Below are 16,709 nucleotides of genomic sequence, written 5' to 3'. Positions count from 1 at the left end.
TTGTTGATATATATTTTCTGTGAGCTGGTTGCATAGCATTTGGGATCAGAACTTTGGATTCTAGGGTTTCCCTGCTTCAAACAGGCCATCGTGGCATTTTTGTTCTAACTTTATTTTTCTACGAAGCTTCCGAAGCTGAAATTGCAACCACGTGGAGCCAAAATCTTGGTGAACTTCGTGTATGAATTTCATATCTTCTCTCGCTATATTTTAGGTTATATGTTATGAGGAAGTTAGGGTTTTTGCAAGCTCTAGAATTCCATCTCAAACAGGAGACCTAGGCAAAATCATCATAACTTTCTCTCTGAGAATCAGATTTGAATTTAGTAAAAAGTGATAGAAAGAGGACAGACTATGGTTTTTGGGGTATCATTTTCAGGGTCGAAGGTCGAAACAATGACACGTGGTACTCCGTACAAGTTCGCTCTACTGAACCAGTCTATAATTAAGTCATCGTGGGAGATTGGGCATAACTCTTTTTTAAAGAATTCAATATTGGTCTAACTTGTTGGGTTGGAAATAAGACTCAGAGGGATACCAAAGGACTGAATTTCATACCTTGGAGATATGAAATTACAGAGTTACAACCATTTTAATATCAAACTCCTAAAAAACAAGAAAAATATGTGTTTTTTTTTTTTTTTTTTTATTTTGCATAATTTTTGTTTGAAAAAATAGTTTGAAGTGATTCAAAGGGAATAGTGAAGCATAGATATCAATATTTTATTCTAAAATTCCTCCCAAACAAGAGAATTCTACACCCATTAAGCCCTTAGAAAACTCTATTATGACACATGAAGAAGAAGAATCGCAACATGATATATCAAAGTTACAGGACCAAGTGCAACAAATTTCGCTCTCTCAAGGAGAAACGAAAGATGACATGGATGGCTTAAAAGGGGACATGGATGGTATAAAAGGAAACATGGATTGCTTAAAATGGGACATGGATGGTATAAAAGGCAACATGAATGTTTTTAAAATAGACATGGATGTGATGAATGTCAAGTTGGAAGCGTTGACAAAGTTGTTACAAGAAAGGCTTCCCAGTGGTGACAAGGCAATCCATGAAAATCATGAGGAGGACAAAAGGAATATGAATTACGATTTGAGAGATTCCAATGTGGGGTTTAAGAACCACCACATTCCAAAGATAGATATGAGGAAGTTTGATGGCAAGGATCTGGTAACATGGATACTACAGATGGATCAATATTTTGATCTACAAGATGTGCAACCCTCACAAAAGGTACCTTTTGCATCTTTATATGTAGAACCCAATCAATTTGTATGGTATAGCTGGCTTTGTTCTCGTAAACCACTTGTAACCTGGTCAATTTTTCCCTAGGAAATGATAACACATTATGAAGATACAAAGAGAAACACCTTCTTAAGCCAATTGATAAATCTCAAACAAAAGGGTTCAATGGCGAAGCACATTGAAGACTTCCAAAAATTGAATAGTAGGGTAACCGATATTCCAAAAGAGCATAGGATTGATGTCTTCATAGGGAATTTAAAAGTTAAAATCCAACACGAGGTTCGCCTTCGGGAACCTAATTCATTGGAGAAGGCATTCAGGGTGGCAAGAAAAGTTGAAAGCAAAATTATGGAAACAAGTATACCACTCACAACTATAAAGATGGAAGTGTTGCTGCTCCTAGTCTTCCACAACATACAAGGTTGAACCACAAAAATTGGAGGAAAAAAGAGCAAAGTTATGCTCTTAACCTGCAAGACAATACCAGAATACCAAATATGCGAAGAAATATACCCAGAACATAGAACAATGAGAAATAACAACAAGTATTTTATTATTCAGAAAGCAATGTTCACTTGCCTCTTCGAGGGGGCAACCTCCAATAGAGCTGAGCTCAATACAAAATAAGACACGATGCTCCTCGAGGGGAGTCTCTATCCTTTATATAGGATTCATACATGTAATACCATGGGGCAATACCATGGTTCTTATTAATACCATCTATCTAATACCATGGCCCATTTGAAACTAACTGTGGTCCCTTCATTAAATGCGGGTTAACCACTTACAATTATTAATATGGGCTTTATTGACTCTTTACTTAACTATAACTATGACTCGATCCTATTACATAAATAAGGGGGTTAGGGTGGGACCCTAACATGCCCTCCCCCATAAGAATAGCCTTGTCCTCAAGGCTGAAGCTACGGAAATTGCTGAAGAATAGTGGATGGTTCCCAGGTTGCATCTTTCAGAGAGGTGCCTTTCCACTTGACGAGGACTTCCTTGATCATGCGGCCACGTAGGTGTCGTTCTCGTGTGTCCAGAACCTGTTCAGGTTGGAGCCAGATTGACCCTTCTTCATCCAGTTCAGGTAGACTGTTTTGAATTCTGCAATTGTTCCCAATCACTTTCTTGAGGCATCAGACATGGAAAACTAGATGGATTTTTACAGTGAGTGGCAAAGCTAGCTTGTAGGAAACTTCTCCAATGCGTTGAAGTACTTGATACAGTCCGTAGAATTTTGGAGATAGTTTCTGACAACCCTTGTCTTTGAGTGATGTTTGCTTATATGGTTGCAACCTCAAAAATACCTGATCCCCTTCTTGAAATTGAGGTTCTGAACGATGTTGATCTACCTGTTGCTTCATGCGGTTTTGAGCTTGATGAAGATTCTCTCTAAGATGGGCCAGCATGGTTGTGCGGTTCTGTAGGAGTTGATCCACTGCTTGTACCTTCGAGCATCCCTTGATATAAGAAGTAGGGGAAGGAGGGAGTTGACCATAAACTACTTCATATGGAGTCATTTTGGTGGTGGCATGATAGTTGGTGTTATACCACCATTTAGCTAGAGGTAACCATTGTACCCAGAGATGTTGCTTTTCTGAAGTGAAACACATAAGGTAGGTTTCCAGACATTTGTTGACTACTTCAGTTTGACCATCAGTTTGTGGATGATAGGAAGTACTGAGTTGTAGTTGGGTACCTTGTAGCCGGAAGAGTTCTTGCCAAAAGTTACTGGTGAAGACCAGGTCACGATCAGACACAATGGAAGTGGGCATGCCATGCAATTTGAAGATCTGATCCATGAAAGATTGAGCGACCAAAGTCGATGTAAAAGGGTGGGGTAGGGCGCAAAAATGAGCATACTTAGAAATTATGTCCACAACCACCATGATGACTGACTTGTTTCCTGACTTTGTAAGACCCATAATGAAATCCATAGAAACCTCCATCCATATTGAGGCCGGTATGGGCAATGGCTGTAATGTGCCTGGGGATTTGACTGTTTCTCCTTTGTGGGGCTGACAGACGTCACATTCAGCTAGAAAAGTAAGAATGTCCTTTTTCATGCCTGTCCAAAAAAATGATCTTTGAGTGCGAGCATACGTCTTCTGAAAGCCTGAATGTCCTGCAGTGGGAGATGAGTGAAACTCCACCAAAATGCGACTTTTGAGGGTGGATGTTGGTGATATTACGACTCTATCCTTGTAGCGAAGAATCTCATCCTGCCACGAGTAGCCCATTGTGGAATTTGGATCCGCTTGTAATTGATTAATGAGTTGGGAGAGCCAGGGATGTGAAAACCATTCCTTGCGAGCCTCTTCAATCCATTCTGGAATGGGAAGGGAAACTGCGAGCAGGGTACTTTCCTCCTCAAATTAGCGGGATAATGCATCTAAAACAACATTTTCGTGCCCTTTCTTGTAAATTATCTCATAATCATATCCCAGCATTTTGGCGAGCCATTTATTTTGTTGTGGTGAGGATAGGCATTGCTCCAAAAAATATTTAAGGCTTTGATGATCTGTGCGGATTTGGAAACGTCGACCCAATAAGTATCTTCACCAGGTATCTACTGCATGTAAGATGGCCATCACCTCCTTCTCATAGGTAGATTGTCCCAGATTCTTCCCACTTAGTTCTTGGCTTGTGAAGGCCAAGGGTCGACCTTCCTGCATTAAGACCGCCCCAATACCCGTACCCAAAGAATCACATTTAATCACAAAAGATTTGGTGAAGTCATGTAGTGCTAAGACTGGAGTGGAACACATAGCATGTTTGACAGCTGTAAAGGTCTGTTGTGCTTCATCATTCCAGAGGAATGAATTTTTCTTGAGGATTTGAGTGAGGGGCCTAGCAATGCGACCATAATTGTGGACAAATTTGCGATAGTAGCCTGTGAGACCCAAAAATCCTCTCAAGCTCTTCAAGGTCTTAGGTTGAGGCCAATCCTGGATTGCCTAGATCTTTTTGGGGTCCACCCTGACACCTTCACGCCCCACAATGTGGCCCAAATACTCAACTTCTTCCATGCCAAAATAACACTTTGACATCTTGACAACTAATTTATGGTTGCGGAGTAGTAGCAAGAGCAGATCTACATGCTGAAGATGTGCAGCCCAGGTGCGACTGTAGATGAGGATGTCATCAAAGAAAACAAGGACAAATTTTTTGAGATATGGTTTGAGCAGGTGGTTCATAAGGCTCTGAAAAGTGGATGGGGCATTACAAAGACTGAATGGCATGACTAGGAACTCATAATGGCCTTCATGAGTTCGGAAAGCAATCTTTGGAATGTCTACTTCTTTCATGCGAATTTGGTGGTAGCCTGAGCGAAGATCAAGCTTAGTAAATACTTGAGCCCCATTTAGTTCATCTAGCAAATCATCGACAATCGAGATGAGAAATTTATCTTTGATTGTCAACTTATTAAGGGCCTTTAAGTCTGGACACATACGCCATTCCCCATCTTTCTTGAGCACCATGACCACCGGCGATGAATAAGGACTAATGTTGGGACGAATGACACCTGCTTCCAATAGTTCCTTGATTATTTTTTCTATTTCATTATTTTGGGTGAACGGATATCTATATGGGCGCACATTTGGTGGTTGGGCCCCTAGGACCAAAGTAATGCTATGATCATGTTCCCCTCTCGAGGGTGGAAGCTCATGAGGCTTGTCAAAGACTGGCAGATGGTTGTTTAAGATCTGTTGCATCTCAGGATGAATATGAAGAGAATTGGGTTCGAAGGCCTGGATGGCATTAAATTGAGCTAAAACTCCATGGTGGCCCTTTTTTTAACAATTTTTCCATTCGATGTGAGCTAATGATAGAGGGAGCTCCCGCCTGGAGTCCGTGGAGGGTATGTGTGTGGTTGTTTGCTTAAAGCTCATATATAACTCCTGGAAATCCATTGTGATTGGGCCAAGTGTGCGAAGCCATTCAGCACCGAGGACAATGTTGCACCCTCCCATGTGTATGGCAAACATGTGGGTCTTTAACCAATAATCCCCCATTTGAAGTTTGACATTTTCACAGCGGCCTTCACATTTCATTGTTCCCCCATCAGCAATTTGGACCTGGAAGTTAGAAACTGCTCAGACAAAACAATGCACTACTTCCGCGACTCTTTGATGGATAAAATTATGTGTACTTCCACTATCAATCAAGACTACTACTGGGCGATGCTTAATAAAACCTCTGATTTTGAGAGTTTGAGGTGAAGAAATCCCTGCCAAAGCACGCATCGAGATAACTAGTTCTTCAGGTACATTGTCTTGTTGGTTGTCCTCTTCTTCCTCCTTTGGTTCTTCAAGTGGTGGGGCTTCCTCTGATGAACTGTGATCAATAACATCAATTTGAAAGAATTTGGGCTCCATGCATTTATGCCCTAGGGAGTATTTCTCATCATAGTAGTAACATAATCCTTACTTTCTTCTTTCCGCCATTTATGCTGGTGACACCTTTTGAACCTTGAGTGTTTGGGTAGTGCTTTGAGCTTGTGGGGGGCGACCCTTGGCAATGAAATTTGGGCGATTGGACTGGGCCGCTAATGCACGTTCGACTTCACGAGCTATCCTGCAAGCATGCAACCATGAGCTAGGGTGGTGTAGTCAGACGTGGGCTTGTATGGCTTCTTTGAGACCACTAACAAAACATTCCATGTAGAACTCATCGTGTAGTCCTCCAATGCGGAAAGCTAAGGCTTCAAAGGCTGCAATATATTCATTCACTATTCCCATCTATCGGAGCTTAGTGAGACGACCCAAAAAGTCAGATTCATGGTCAAAGCGATCCATAAGAGATTTTTTGAATGTCTCCCAAGTCAAGGGCCTTCCATAGCAACGTTGATGCCATTGCCACCATTGCCATCTTTCATTGTCCAAGTACATGATACCCACACTAAGTTGAGTCGCATTATCCAGGATGTAATTCAGAGTGAAATATTGCTCCATTTGTGCTATCCATGCGACTAGGTGAGAGCCATCAAATTTATACATGTCCAGCTTGGGTGGTTGCGGATGGGATTGTTGGTGGGTGCCAAAGAGGTGAAGAGACTGGCTAGACTCACCCTCATTGTTTTCATTGCCAATATATGCCTCCACGCGTTCCTCCATCTTGCCCTTTGAGAGTGTTTCATTTATGTTCTTCAGCGACAACAGTACCTCGTTCAATGTTGATTCAAGTTTGTCGATCCTCTCATTGGCCATAGCTTGAGCTCTAGTTTGTACCATGCACCGATCCGATGCACTTGAAATTTGGGACCGCCCAATTTTTTTTGCACTAACAATTGAATGGTACCACCTTGCTCAGCTCGTCGTCCTAATTTTTACTCTGAACGAAGTTTTACTCCTTGCTTAGGAATACTACAGTAGCCGAATCCCAGAAATGTCAATGCTGCCAAAAGTCCTGCGAAAATCACACCCAGGTATAGGAACCCACACACTACTCAGATCTGGATGGCGGATCTGATGGATCTGAGAGATCTGAATGGTTGTTATTATAGATCTGAATGGCGAAACTGATTGTTGCTACTGCGACAAAACCCCACTTGCAAGATCTGATCTGGCAAAGATTATGCGTGATCCAGAGATAGAGAAGGGAACTATGGTCTCCAGGAGTGTCAGGTGCTACAGATTACAATATACATAAGGGTTTGACAGTAGTACTCGGCCCAATTTTTTAGGGTACTAACCAAGGAGGATCAAGCGTACACTTAGCCGTACAACCCGACTACCCTATTGTACGCGCGAGTAATCTCTCTAAGTGCTGTTCTCGGTGTACTATAGCAGCAAGACGGTCAACAGTTTATCTATGGCAAGGTTTCAAGGGAGCTAGGGGGCTTCCGATATACACAGAGGGTACTTGGAAGACAGTCCGTGTGTGGTTTTGTCTAATGTGCTACTACTTGAAGGGGTACCCACAGGGGTTACAAGGGAGTCCAAAAAGCATGACCAATTCTTGTATTTCCTGCGTGCATGCCTCCCCAAATCTGCAGGTTTATGCGCTTAACGACAGATCCCGTGGTTTAAAGACACCGGAACACATCTCTAGCCAAAAAAATTTTTGCTGAAAATTGGAGATCCCACCGGCCCTGGAAAGCGCTCTGATACCACTTGTTATGCTCTTAACCTGCAAGACGATACCAGAATACCAAATATGCGAAGAAATATATCCAGAACATAGAACAATGAGAAATAACAACAAGTATTTTATTATTCAGAAAGCAATGTTCACTTGCCTCTTCGAGGGGGCAACCTCCAATAGAGCTGAGCTCAATACAAAATAAGACACGATGCTCCTCGAGGGGAGTCTCTATCCTTTATATAGGATTCATACATGCAATACCATGGGGCAATACCATGGTTCTTATTAATACCATCTATCTAATACCATGGCCCATTTGCAACTAACTGTGGTCCCTTCATTAAATGTGGGTTAACCACTTACAATTATTAATATGGGCTTTATTGACTCTTTACTTAACTATAACTATGACTCGATCCTATTACATAAATAAGGGGGTTAGGATGGGACCCTAACAAGCAAGAGAGATTTGTTATGTTGTGATAACAAATACACCAAAGGTCGTAAGTGTTTTGAGAAGAAATTATTCTACATCGATTGTAAAGAGGAGGAAGAAAATGAACAAGAAACATCAAAAAATTTGACACTAGGAATGAACCATAGAGAAAGAAGAAATGAATTTGACCATATCTTGTAATGCATTTGCAGGAATTACCATTCCTCAAACTCTCAAGATAAAAGGATATATCAAGAAGAAAAAGGTAGTAGTGTTGATTGATTCAGGTAGTACCCATAATTTTATTCATTGTAAGATAGCTAAGGAATTGAATTGCTTCTTATATCCAGCAAGTGATGGTTACAAATGGAGGAACTATAAATTGCTCAGGAAAGTGCCATAATATCAAGCTAACCATGGGGGAATATGTATTGAATAGTCCAATGCTTTCCATTCCAATGGGTGGTGTTGATGTTGTACTATGAGTCAAATGGTTACAATCTTTGGGGACAACAGCTTTAGAATTTTAAGAACTTTTCTTGAATTTTTTTTGGGAAGGAAAGGAAGTTGAATTAAGGGGTAACACAGGGAAACTAGGAAATATAATCAACTCTAATGGCACGACAAAACTTCTGAAGAAAGAAAAACAGGGTGTAATTGCACAATTATGCTCACTAGGGGTCCAAACATCAAGCCTTACAGATATCCTTATGCCCAAAAGAGTGAAATTGAATGTATGGTTGCAGAAATGTTAGACGCTCGCATAATTCAACCCAGTCAAAGTTTTTTATCTGCTCCAATAGTATTGGTGCAGAAGAAGGATGGATCATGACATATGTGTCCAAATTATAGGGATCTCAACAAGCTCACCATTAAATATAAATTTCCCATTCGTGTCATTGATGAATCGTTGGATGAATTACATGGAGCAATTTACTTCACCAAGTTGGATCTTCATTTAGGATATCATCAAATTAGAATTAAGACTGAAGACATTCCAAAAAGAACATTCAAAACTCATGAGGGTCATTATGAATTTTTGGTCATGCTTTTTGGCCTTACTAATGCATCTTCCACATTTCAAGGTTTGATGAATTCCATTTTCAAACCCTTCCTTAGAAAATTTGTGTTAGTATTTTTTGATGATACACTAATCTACAATAAGTCTTGGAAGGATCATGTTCAACATGTTGACAGGGTGCTCAAACTATTGGAGGAGAAACAATTATATGCAAAAACCTCCAAATGTTTCTTTGGAGTACAGGAGGTGGAATATTTGGGTCATATTGTATCTCATGAGGGTGTTAAGGTAGACCCTAACAAAATTAAATCCATTAAGGAATGGAAAATCCCCACAACCATAAAGCATCTTCGAGGATTTCTCGGGTTGACAGGGTATTATCGCAAGTTTGTTAAGAATTATGGGAGAATAGCAACACCTCTAACATCATTACTAAAGAAAGATGCATTTTCTTGGACTCCAAAAGCAACAAAGGCCTTTGAACATCTTAAAGAGGCAATGTGCCAAGTGTCAGCCTTAGCTACGACAAACTTCACAAATTTTTTATTGTGGAATATGATGTTTTTAGGAAATGAATTGGTGTTGTTTTAATGCAAGAAGGAAGACCCATTGCTTTTTGAAAGTCATCCAATCTAAGGAAAGTATTTACACAAACCTATTTATGAGAAAGAAATGTTGGCAATACTACATGCACTAAAGCAATGTCGACCTTACCTAATGGGAAGACACTTCAAGGTAAAAACATATCATGATAGTCTTAAATAATTTTTGGAACAAATATTATCTTCAGAAGAGAAGAAAAAATGGGTGACAAAGATGTTGGGTTATGACTTTGAAATCATCTACAAAAAAGGGAAGCAAAATGTTGTTGAAGATGCACTCTCAAAAAAGGATGAGGATGTGGAAGCACTGCTTTGTGCCATTTCTATTAACCAACATGAGTGGATAACCGAAGCAAGGGATGAATGGAAGAATGATGAAGAGGTGTGGTCACTCATTTAAAAGTTCTAGTAAGATCCCAGTACATTTGATACATTTAGCAGGAAAAATGATTCATTATGGTATAAAGATTGCTTATATCTTTGTAATAATTCCCAACTAAAACAAAATATTTTGGAATTGCACACCTCTCCCTTAGGAGGGCACTTGGGATTTTTAAAAACTTACCATAGGGTCAAGAAGGAATTTTTTTGGGATGGCCTCATATCTGATATTCAAAAGTTTGTGGCATAATGTTTGGTTTTCCAACAAAATAAAATTGAGACAATTAAGACCCCGGGTCTGTTACATCCTTTAACCATTCCAAGTCAACGTTGGGAGGAGTTCCCAATGGATTTTATCACAGGTTTACCCAAGTATGAAGGAAAGAGTTCCATCATGGTGGTAGTTGATAGAATTACCAAGCATGCACACTTTTGTGCATTATCTCATCCTTTTAAAGCCAGTACAGTTGATATTGCATTTATGGAAACAATTCAAAAGCTTCATGGAAATCCAAAGATTATAGTAAGTGACAAAGATCCCATTTTCACTGGAAATTTTTGGATGGAATTATTTTCTTGTCTTGGTACTCAATTAGCTCATAGCTCATCTTATCATCCTCAATCTGATGGGTAAACTGAGATAATGAACAAATGTTTGGAAGGATATCTTCGTTGCTTTGTATCTGATAAACAAACATAATGGGTCAAGTGATTACCTCTAGCTGAATGGTGATATAACACTTCCTTCCATACTACAACAAACATGACCACATTTATGGAACTTTATGGATATCATCCACCATCCATCACATCATCTTTAAGAGAAAATCTAAGGTTCAAGTAGTGGAAGATCACATCGAGCATCAACAACAAGTTCTCCAAATCTTAAAGGATAACCTCACTCTGGCACATAATTGAATGAAACAACAAGCATATCATTTAATATTCCTAATTAGCCATGGCTAATTGGAATATTCGATTTTTCTCAATTTTGCCTTCTATAGTTATTTATAAATAAAAAGGTGAGGAAAAGGGGGACATAACTCACCTCTAGAATAAAGTCACTTCCTAGTAGCACAACATTGTGACTTAAAGGGGAGCCAAGGGGGCCAAAGGACCACACAGAGATGGGGCCCATGCAGACACTTGGAGGGACTGCGCAGATGGAAAGGAACACGTGGCAGGAAAGGGACTGCGTTGGAGGAGGTGGGACTTGGGATTGAGAGAGGACAACGCTATAAAGGGGAGGCGAGCCTCCTCATTTTGTCATTCGATTATGTGCATTTGAGCTAGTCACTTCGACTTAGAGCACGCTGGCTGTTTAGCTGGTCTGCAGCATTGTTTAGTGCATTGAGTGTCTCCGTTCGGAGATCGCACCCTTAGCCCTGGGGGACTTCAAGTGCCTACTCGGGCAAGGTAGTTTTCAGTAGTCTTTTGCAGGAGGATTGATCTTTGGAGTGAGGAGGAATTGAGCATTTTGGATAACTGTGCAGTCTTGAGAGAGGGATGAAGTTCTTTTGGTGGGAGTTCCGGATTGAGGGTTTTGCATAGGATTTTAGCTGGGAGATTGAGCAAGGGATCAACTCTTGCATATTGGAGGATTTTGGCAGAGTTTCGAGCTGAGTTTTGGTGGATTCTATTTAATGGCAACGCAGAGCCTTGAGGAACAACGTAGATCCCCAAGGGGGTGATTTGCGGGGGTCAACTATTTCATAAAAGCTTTCTAGGTTTTTCTGGGTTTCTTGAGTAGAGTCTAATTCCAGAGTTTCAGCATTTTCTGAGGAGGGGAACAACCCCAAATCCTCATTTGAATTCCAGCAGTAGCAATAGCACAACAGTTCTCCTGCAGCTTGGACGCAGTTCAGAGAGAGGCCATTCCTTTGCTATTCTGACTATATTTCTTCACTTTGTGCAAGTCGAGGTGCCATCCTTCTGATCACCTCCTGTACTCATTCCATTACTCAGTATAATAAAATAGCTTAGCATTTCTCTCTGCGTTTCTTGAGTATCTGCTTATATTTCATGCTCACATTATTATATGTTGTACCACTGTTATTTTTATCACTTTGAGTTTCCTGGTCACTATATCATTTGGACGTATTTGGTTGGAGTTTGCTTGGGTTTGAGGGATATCTCGAAAACGGGATATTACAGTGGTATTAGAGCATAGATCTAACTTAGCCTATGGAGCTAGCAATCTATGACACCAGGGGAAAGACCTACATCTGTTATAGAGGTAGGAGATACAGAGACACTAGGTTGGAGAACACCTACGGAGAGGAAGACTCTGTTCGGGTGGTGGACACAAAATAGGAGGAGCCTGTGGTGAACGCAGAATAGGAGGAGCCTGTGGTGGACACAAAGCAGGAGGATCCGATGGCAGATGATGACGGGAAGAAATTTGCGGACATGCTCCTTAAATCCGTGCAAGATCTGTTGAGGCAAATCGAGGTGACAGGGTAGAGATTCACAATAGTGGAGGCTAGGCAGGGTGAGAGTCGACGGGTTTTCCAGGTTGGAGAGGGATCGGATGCATCTCACCATTTGCCAGAGCAGGGTGCCACTCAGCGTGATACTACTCAGCAGGTGGCCTCACATGCCCCTATACGCTCTACCATGCCCACTTTCCTAGGAGCAGATACGGGGGCCGGAGCACAGTAGGAGGCAGAGCCCGGTCATATGGGCGATTATTTTGCGGAGTACCAGGCTTATGGGCAGGAGTTCAGGGATGCTCTCTCATTCAGAGACTTTGTTCAGCTCCAGTGGGATAGTAGACCCCGCGACCATCACAGAGGATACCGGCATTATCATGATGGAGACACTCACCGCACAGCTAGTAGATTTCACTTGCCTACGTCTGATGGTTCATCAAACAGTTCGGTAAAGTTTTGGGTGGAGAAGTTGGACATCTATTTCTAGCTTAACCAGATGTCGAAGGCAGAAGCCATCAAGGTGGCAACATTACATTTGGATGACGAGGCCCAGGATTGGTGGTTCCATGGGATGGTTACACTCGGACATTCTACAGTGTCGACATATGCCGAGTTTACCAGGAGATTGATGGAGAGGTTTGATTGGAGGGATCCGGAACAACACTTCTTTGAGCTGACAAGGCTCAAGCAGACAGGGAGCCCAGAGAACTACATTGCAGACTTCTTGAGGATTTCAGTGATGGTGCCAGATCTATCTACGACACAGAGGATCTACATGTATGTTGAGGGGTTAGCAGAGCCACTTTGGGGTCTAGTCAGGTCCACTAGACCAGCCACACTCCAGGATGCTATTAGCAGGACCCGGGACTTACAGGATGCCTTACCTAGGACCTGGACACCTTACCCCCAGAGACAGGCTTTCCAGCCTAAGGGGAAGGATGTGAAGATTCCGCCTCCAAAGGGGAATCCAGGATGAGCACAGATTGATGATGATGCTAGGAGGGAGTTGAAGAAGAAGCGGTTGTGCTTCACCTGTCAGGAGTCGTGGGCACCGGGACATAGATGTGCTGCTGGCAAAGCACATTTTATTGAGGTCTTCTCCGAGAGCAGCAGGGAAGAGGATGAGGAGGATGATGTGGAGGCAGGAGGTAGTCATGCCACGTAGGATTGTTTGCCACCTCCACCACCACCAGCGGGTGGTGCAGATTTTGCACCTATTGCAGGGGCCCTTGCAGCATTGCGAGGAGTTCCCAAGTATTTGACGCTGCGTGTACCGGGGACAGTACGTGGACAGCGAGTATCAGTTTTGGTTGATAGTGGGGCAACCCACAACTTCATCGATGCATAGATGGTTGAGTGGAGAGGTATACAGACATAGAGCTTCGATGGGTTTTCAATTTTGGTCCCGGGAGATCAGACCATGGTGTGTGCTCGTTGCGTTCTAGAGTTATTAGTGATAATGGGCACCTACACACTGACTGACCACTTTTTTGTGGTCGATATTCCTGACACCAACATGATATTGGGTGTTCAGTGGCTTATCGCTCTAATGAAGGTCACGATAGATTGGAATACCCTAGAGATGGAGTGGGATTATGAGAAGACAGGGAAGTATGAGAAGATACGGGGACAACACACATATCCGCTTGAGACTGTTTCGGCTCATCGGATGGAGGCAGTGTTCCGGAAGGGAGACGTAGAGTGGGCAGTGGAGCTGCGTACATCAGAGGCAGGGACTATAGGGCAGACAATGCACCCAGAGATACAGTCCATCCTCGACCGGTATGCCATAGTATATGGGGACATTCCGCCAGGACACCCACCGGACCAGGGGTTTGAGCACACCATTGAGCTTGAGTAGGGCATACAGGCAGTGATTACTACCCCCTATAGGCATCCCAAGGCCTATCGGAATGAGATTGAGCGGGCCATTCAGGAGTTGCTGACTCTTGGGCACATTCAGCCGAGCACGAGTCCTTTTGCTTCTTCCGTAGTGTTGGTGAAGAAGAAGGATGGCACATTGAGGATGTGCATTGACTACAGGGCCCTGGACAAGAAGACCCTGAAGAACAGGTACCCCGTACCCAGGATTGATGAGTTGATGGATGAGTTGAGAGGAGCTTGGTTCTCCTCAAAGATTGATTTGAGATCTGGGTACCATCAAATTCGCGTGAGGGAACAGGACATTCCCAAGACCGCCTTCAGGTGTCACTATGGGCACTTTGAGTTTTTGGTGATGCCCTTCGGGCTAACCAATGCCCCAGCTACATTCCATTCTTGCATGAATCACATCTTCCGCAGTCACTTGAGGAAGTTTGCGTTGGTATTCTTTGATGATATACTCATTTATAGCAGGACTTGGGAGGAGCATCTCCAACACATTGAGACAGTGTTGCGCATCTTGGAGGAGCAACAGTTCTATGCCAAGCTCTCCATAGGGGTGGATAGGGTGAGAGTCCACGAGGAGAAGATGAGGGCCATCAGAGACTGGCCAGAGCCAAGGAACGTGACAGAACTTCGGGGATTCATTGGTATTTGTACTTACTACCGGAAGTTCGTCAAGAGTTTCTCACAATTTGCTACACCCCTGACAAATTTGACGAGGAAGGGGGCATTCAGTTGATCGGATATAGCGCAACGAGCCTTTGATAGGCTCAAGGAGGTGATGAGCAGCTGCCCAGTGTTTGTATTGCCAGATTTTTCGCAACCATTTGTTTTGGAGTGTGATGCGTCAGGAGAGGGGATCAACGCAATATTGATGCAGGGAGGTCACCCTATAGCCTATGAGAGCCGGAAGCTCCTTCCACACGAGAGGTTGTATTCTATATACGACAAGGAGATGTTGGCCATCATGCATGCATTGGCCAAGTTCCGACAGTATTTAGTGGGTAACAGGTTCAGGGTGAGGACTGATCACAACAGCCTCAGGTTCTTTTTGGAGCAGAAGCAGCTACAAGAGAGGCAGCAGAAGTGGATCAGTAAGATCCAAGCATATGACTTTGACATTCAGTATGTCAAGGGTAAGAACAATGTGGTAGCAGATGCCCTTTCACGTAGACCAGCCACGTTGTCTCTTATGAGCTTGGACATAGACTGGAGGGCTTGACTCTTAGTAGAGTACTCCAAGGACAGATTTGCATGTGAGGTTCTGGATGGGCAGGTGGCGGATGACAGGTACAGGGTGGTCGATGAGATCATCTACTACAGGGACCGGATCTTATTGACTGAGAGATCTCAGCTCAAGAAGAAGATACTTCAGGCGTCACATGATTCACCATTGGCAGGCCATCAAGGGTTTACCAAAACCTACAAGGCCATTAGAGAGAGGTTCTCAAGGAAGGGCCTCAAGGAAGACGTACTCCAGCATATCTGGGAGTGCGACGTTTGCCAGAGGAACAAGGGGGAGATGAGCCATCCCGCAGGATTATTGAAGCCTCTTCCCATTTCGGAGGGGAAATCGGAGAGTATTTCGATGGACTTCATCACAAGGTTTCCCATGGTGTAGGGCAAGGATTGTATCTTTGTCGTCGTTGATCGATTGACAAAGTACACACATTTTTTTGTGATATCCACACACTACACAATAGCACAGGTGGCCGAGCTGTTCTTTAGAGAGGTCTTTAGGCTACATGGTCTTCCTAAGACCATCATCAGTGACAGGGACAACCGTTTCATGGGCGGGTTTTGGCAGGAGCTTTTCCGATTAGTGGGGACAGAATTAACACTGAGTACCAGTTATCACCCACAGACGGACGGGCAGACAGAGATAGTTAACAAGTGGCTGGAGGGCTACTTGCGTAACTATGTCAGTGGGTAGTAGCGAGCATGGCTGAAGTGGCTGCATCTGGGGGAGTGCTGCTACAACACTACACATCACATGTCCATCAGTATGTCACCATTCTATGCTTTGTATGGATATCATCTTTTATCTTTTGCTGACATGATGTTTGGTGCTAGCAAGGCTCCGAGAGCCAAGATTTGGATCCAAGAGAGTCAGCATATTCTCCAAGCTCTCAAGGATAATATGGCTACAACGTAGAACCAACAGAAGTTGTATGCTGACAGGGGTCGGGTGGAGAGACAGTTTGAGGTAGGGGACTTGGTCTACCTACGATTACAACCATACCAATAGTCGTCACTGAAGCAGAAGGGAGCTGAAAAGCTCAAGCCCCACTTTTATGGGCCATACAGGGTGATACGCAGGATTGGACAGGCTGCGTATGAGTTGGAGCTACCCCAAGGCAGCAAGATTCATAACGTCTTTCATGTATCATGCGTGAAGAAGGCATTGGGATAGCATGTGACAGTGACAGATGAGCTACCGCCCACGGATGATGAGGGGCATTTGGTGTTGCAGCCAGAGGCTATTATTGATACCAGGGAGAGGCAGCTACCGAGCATGACGGTCTGGGAATTCTTGGTGGGGTGGAAGAATTTACCGGATGAGGATGTCACTTGGGAGAGTGAGAAAATTTTGCAGCAT

Source organism: Pinus tabuliformis, chromosome 2_2 (assembly GCF_031772625.1).
Source record: "Pinus tabuliformis cultivar Carrire ecotype Pingquan chromosome 2_2, CPIR1, whole genome shotgun sequence".
In the NCBI taxonomy this organism is placed as follows: domain Eukaryota; kingdom Viridiplantae; phylum Streptophyta; class Pinopsida; order Pinales; family Pinaceae; genus Pinus; species Pinus tabuliformis.
This window is presented reverse-complemented; position numbering follows the sequence as displayed.